General features: G+C 40.0%; 1 long non-coding RNA gene across 3 annotated transcripts in view; it reads right to left on the reverse strand.

Moving 5' to 3' along the window:
• LOC137881449 (uncharacterized) overlaps positions 1–6,000 on the reverse strand; it is a 36,918-nt gene that overhangs the window by 29,418 nt on the left and 1,500 nt on the right. For 2 of the 3 annotated variants that reach the window (XR_011103862.1, XR_011103861.1), the window contains exon 1: positions 4,728–5,994. This is a non-coding gene — a long non-coding RNA (uncharacterized lncRNA). Of the gene's footprint in view, positions 1–4,727; positions 5,995–6,000 lie in introns of those variants that run through there. The other variant, XR_011103863.1, reaches the window with a different exon arrangement.

Genomic DNA, 6,000 nt, shown 5'->3' on the forward strand with positions numbered 1-6,000 from the left:
TGGACAAACTAACCATTGTGAACCTGTTTTAACTGAAAACAGGAAAAGAAAAGGTGGAGGAAGGAGAAACCACAGTAAATATGTGACATCACTCATTTACTAAGCCAATCAGCCAATCAGAGAGCTCTGTCTCGCTGTCTGCCTCCGACCTCAAGTCAACATAACAAATTGTTGCAACTACTCCCAATAGTACCAGACAAAAGAGGCCTCAACAACAACCAATGTGCTTATTGAACAGCTTTGTTACTCTTTTTATTCCAAAAAAAAAAAAAGAGTAACAAACTGATTTCCCATCATATGAACCGTTTGACTGCTTTAACAGGAATCTTTGGAGCTGTACATCACGGTGGAGACGAGGACACTAACAACTCATGGAATGACGCGACGTTAACATTTATCATCTCAACACTCCCTATATGAGGTCAGTTTCTGTCCATTCTCAGCGGATGTTTTTCAGACTAAACCCTTACACAAGATGTCATAGCTTTATGAGGCTTGACTAAAGTAAAGCTCCTAAGTTTGCATATTTGATAAAGTCCGACTTTACAGTGCCTACATCTGTAAAAACAGACCTGGTCTCATTGGAAATTTACACTTATTTGTAAAAAAAAGAAATGCTTTTTTTTCTGCAATGTGTTCAATCGTCCAAAATATAGGCTTTGTGACTCAGTTAAAAAAAACAATAGCTTTACAAAAGGCAAATCGGATTGATACACATCTGGTTCACTGGCGTATACTTTCAGCAGCAGGACCATGTATGTGGGATTGACTCAAAATAAAGGACAGCTACTGTGCTCATCATAATGAAGGAACATGCCATTCAGTGCCACAGTGTGTCACAATGTTGTGTTTTGGGACATCAATGGAGCTCTTTGGTACGGAGGAATATGATTCATGAGGCTTTGGCTACACAGCAATACTTTCTAAGTAGGATCAAATCATTGTTGAGTTTGATCTTTTTTATTGCAAACGTTAACAGTCACAAAAATGAAGAATTTCACCAGCCTTATCGTTTAAAATCACATTTTGAAATATATGTTTTGTGGAATAGCCCAATAGTACCTTGCACTTTGAGAAATAAATGGAAGGTGGGCTGTAATGGAGGGTATCGTTATGACCCAACCACACACACCAACGATGCTGATCTCTTTATATATATATATATATATATATATATATATATATATATATATATATATATATATATATATAAAAGCACATTTGCAGACATTTGCAGACAAACAAACAACCTCCCCTCACACCCCTAAGGATGACATACAACTTAAAAAATGGAGGTTTGAAATGGACTAAGCAAACGTGCCGTCATACATTGTTTGTGAATTAAACACATTAGTTAAATATCAAGTAGACGAGTGATTATGTTTGAGCGTGCGAGTGGGGCAACTCTTTTTGCTTAAAAAGAACATCATGGAAAAAAAAATCACTCCACTCATTGATAAGTAAATAAATGAGGTCAAATGTTCTCTGATTATCATTTGTGTTAATAGTCCAAACTTGTCTGTTGGTGACATCGGTCACTTTATCCCAAAAGACACATTTAGGAATAAGTCAACCCCATGTATTCTGGCTGCATCCACATTTGGTCTTCAAGCAGATGTAAATATAAATACCAGATAATGACTTATTCAGCTAAAATAAAAATGGATGCAGGTCATCATGAATAATCTGCAACGATACATTCAAAAAGGAATACGGTGTATTTTTTGACGACGAGTCATAATGCAGCTTGTGTTGCGTAGATAAATCCCAGACTTGCCTTTTTGTAGCCTACGTCTTCAAAGCCCCTTGGTCTCAGTTTTGACGTCATCGCCCCAAAAATAGCTTTGCAAAGCTCGTATTAAACAAGACAGCCAGATTGTCGGTGGATATTTAGGAACATGCCGTAATTTATTGTACACAGGTTGGGTGACGTCAGCACAGAAGTACTCTCACTACACTTAAAGGTAAAATGTACCTCATGACACTTAGAAAGGCTATTAAAAAGTCCTAAGAAAGCTGTCATTTGAAGCAATGATTCAAATTGTATATTTAGAGGTGATGAGTTCTTATGGATACTTGTGTTTATGGGTACATCCTCCAGGACAGCGTTACTGTATTTAGACCTAGAGTCAGTCTATTTTGCAATGTTTGAAATGTGCAAGTAAAAGAAGCCAAACTAACTTGTTGTTGCTGTTTTTTTACGACATTGTGTGATGATTTGATTACTGTAAAATGATGCCGAAGTATTACCATAACATCAACAGCTTGAACAGTAGAATTCAAAATACGCGTCAAACGATTTCCACTATTTGATGGTTGACCATTTTGCATCCCCATCTTGCATTTTGCATCCCCGTTTGTGATGCATTATTATTCTGATGAAGCAAGAACACAAGTGTCACGATAAATGGCGTGCAAGTGATACAAGACAGGAGAAGTAAACAATCAGCACAGCGGTATTCAACGCCGGACTAGAAGCAAATCATTTCAATAAAACATTAAAGAGCTCAGGGACAAATCAGCAATAGTGTTTTAAGAAAAACTAAAAACCACACAAGCTAGTTTTTGCAAGAAAACTTCTTTTTTTTTAACAAAAAGAACCTAACTTCCCTTATTCACATTACTGATGCAAACAAATAGAACTGTGAGGACTCAGTTTGGCCCGGTTTTATATGAACACGTAAAGGGTTAGTTCACCCAAATTCCAAACAAACACATTTTCTCACGTACCTCTTTTTGTATCTATCCACGCAGATATTTGGGGTTTTATTTGTCTGCTTTGAGAAACGTCTCTGAGATTTCTGCCACAACCCCAGCCTTGCTTTCATTTATAAATTGAATAGCAGAATATCTCTGTGTTCATGTCACTCTGGCTATTAAACAGACCTCGCTGTCAAAAGTGTTCATTGGAACTACTTTCTTTCTGAAGATATGGTCCCAGAGACAACTGTTGACAGAGTGTTTTTGTGGATTATCTTGATAAATGAGGAACACTGTAATTATGCCTCAATTGTTTTGGGCCGGAGACAAAAATATCAGAAATTTAAATCTCAAAACCTGGACAAATACAAATATCTGCATTACTACAGTAAATACCATTAGAGGTACGTGAGAAAATAGATTGTGGTAATTTGGGGGGGAAATAATTCACCCTAACTTCAGCCACGATCATTTACTGAACACCAGAGAATGACTCAAACCTGCTGTCATACAATTGTATACATACAGCCGAATGCTAATTTATAGTTTACTACAGAAAGCAACGCTTTACTGCTTCAAAAATACTATGACAGCAAAAGTTCTTGTCTTTTGTCAGAAATCAGCTGCTGTTTTTATTCACACAGCACACACATGCTAAAACATCTACAGCATCCATTTTGTTGCTTTTGTTGCAAGAGCACGTGATTGTCAATCCTACTGTGATTACCACTTCCTGTCTTAGAAGAAGAGGGTTATAGAAGGAGCACCTGAATGCACCATCAAATGAAACGGGGATGCAAAATAGCTGCCAGGAAATGCCTCCAACAGTCTCCAAAGAGAGAAGGTTGACCTTCCCAGCCACGGTCATATTTGCCATAAATGTATACTCTACCTCACTCTTTGATACACAATGGAAATTGATAATTGCTGCATTAATAAAAACCTATATTGTATAGGAAACGGGGAGGGGCTGTTTTGTTAGAATACAGACATTTTGGGGCCGAATTGCTGCACCAGGTCACGGCGCGTTTCTTCTCCGCTCGTACTGGTAACTACAGCGTTATTACAAGGGTAAAATACGTACTAAGGTGACGTCGAGGTGTTGCCTGAACTGTCGACGATATGATGACTCACACTGAGAGGTGACATAGCAGGTATTTGGGAGGGGACTTTACAGCTAATGGTGCCGGAAACAAAGAGTCTAAAGCAGGCACAGTGGATGTTACAGTACATGCACGCTCACACCTGCTCAAACATCAATATTACAATGATAATAATATCATTCATAATCACTGGATAACATTCACATGCATCCAATACTGACACTAAATACACAAGTACAGATGAATAGCAGTGTCAACGATCTCCTAAATTGGACGACTGATTAAAGACCTAACAATCACATATCAGATTAAATGACAAGCGACGGGCCTGTGTACGGGTCTCTGACATATTCTCAGAACATACAGTAACATATAATCGTATATGATCCCTAAAGTAATATAAGTTGAAGATACAGGATTGCAGCAAAGCACGATTCGAAAGTCAGGGTGACAAAACACGCAAAATGTCGCCGGGGTCACCTCAAAGATCACAGCAGTCTGGATTATGAATGTTATAATGATATGACAGGACATGTAAAATACCCGGCAGACTTTCAAATCACTGATACACACTCCAAGACCTAAGACACATATATCATAAGGCTTTTGTTATTCAGGTGAAAAACATGAATATGCTTCTACTTTTACGCATGGCTTTTAGAAGTGTTTGACAATACTTCCAACCATCATGAGAATAAAAACTATCAAGGCGTGAGAGAGCGGCACATCACTTGTTGGCATGAAGGATTAAAAGGCCTAGTTGAAATAAAAAAGAAGGAGAAGAGAAGGAACAGAAGCCTCTGCGCAGACACAACTCCTGCTCTCAAGCAGCGAGCTGTCATAAGGAGACTAACGCAAAATGCAATTTAAAGGGTGATTTGGGTTTGACGTCATCCTCTAACACATCACAGGCTGTGCAATTACCTTTCTCGGGATGAGGAAGAGGGGGGAGAACAAGGTGGAGGAAGGTCGGTCGGACGGTCGGTCATTCTCTCTCTGTGTGTGTATGTGTGTGTGTGTGCGCGCTTCTCGGTGAAAACATCCAACACGTTGTGTGTGTTTTTTTCCTGCGGCGCAATACTCGAGGCTCCCACGGCAGCGACAGGGTCCACGCGGGCACACACATCTTCCCCATCTTTGCTCCTGTTTCTGTTCTCATTGGTCTCTCCTGCAAGACAGAAAGACAAGACACGAATGGTGAGGTTTAACCGACTATAAAGTTAATCTGCGGCCGTGCGCGCCTGCAGGCCTATATGGACAGGACAGATGCACTGGACATTTGGAGAGATGTCTTGGAAACAATGTCAGCTGCATGGTCAGCTGGATATTAGGCTCTACCACACAGCCAGCAAAATAAGCTAGAAAAGTGTTTACGCACCATGCTTGATACAAACCTACAAGCGACAATTACGTCACCCTTAAACGACGCCCTTAAAGTTTCCCTTCAGTCGCACCCTCGCCCGGCAAAGAGTTAGCCTCGCATATTAAAAGTTTGACTTTCGTCATTAAACGTAATAGAAAAAGAGAGAAACGTAAGGCGACTCCACGGGTCAGAGGTCACACCGTTTCCCTTTATAGGAGATAACGTCATCTGTCTTTTTTTGTCGTTTCCAGATTCTTTTTAAAAAAAAGAATTCTGCTTTGTCACGTCAAAGCTCATTACCAACACGTGTCCTGCTCTAACAAACGTTTTCAGGCCATGTAAGCCACCTGCACGGTGGGGGTTTTTTCGGTTGGGTGCAACTGTATCTTCTAATGCTTTGCTAATCTGTTGGGTCACATGTCTCGCTCGGAAAGCACAGACACCCCTGCTGGGATTTTATTTGTTTTAAATCAATGTGCGTTAAGTTTGCTCACAGCACGTCGTGAACCTTTTTGACTTCTTAAGTTTCCTTTTCTGCTACGTCGTCACCAAAAACAACAGACCCGCCTTCTAAGGGGTTTGATTTTGAATTCAATTACGTCACTTTCGGCTCTCTGACGTGCACTTTTTCCACTCTGACGATATATTTCCCTGCCAAGCTTCAGGCCTGTAACCTGCAGGTATTGCAGCGTAAACGGGGGGCCTAATATTTCATAGTGCACGCCATTTCTGAGTATGCCTATACTTCCTCTATCTCAAGACTACACCTGGCTGCTATTTGGCCCTTTATTGCAAATATACTTTAGCGTGAATCATGATTATTCACACCGATGC

This window comes from Cebidichthys violaceus, unplaced genomic scaffold, assembly GCF_023349555.1.
Source record: "Cebidichthys violaceus isolate CVI_PGR_0920_01 unplaced genomic scaffold, fCebVio1.0.p SCAF_3, whole genome shotgun sequence".
In the NCBI taxonomy this organism is placed as follows: domain Eukaryota; kingdom Metazoa; phylum Chordata; class Actinopteri; order Perciformes; family Stichaeidae; genus Cebidichthys; species Cebidichthys violaceus.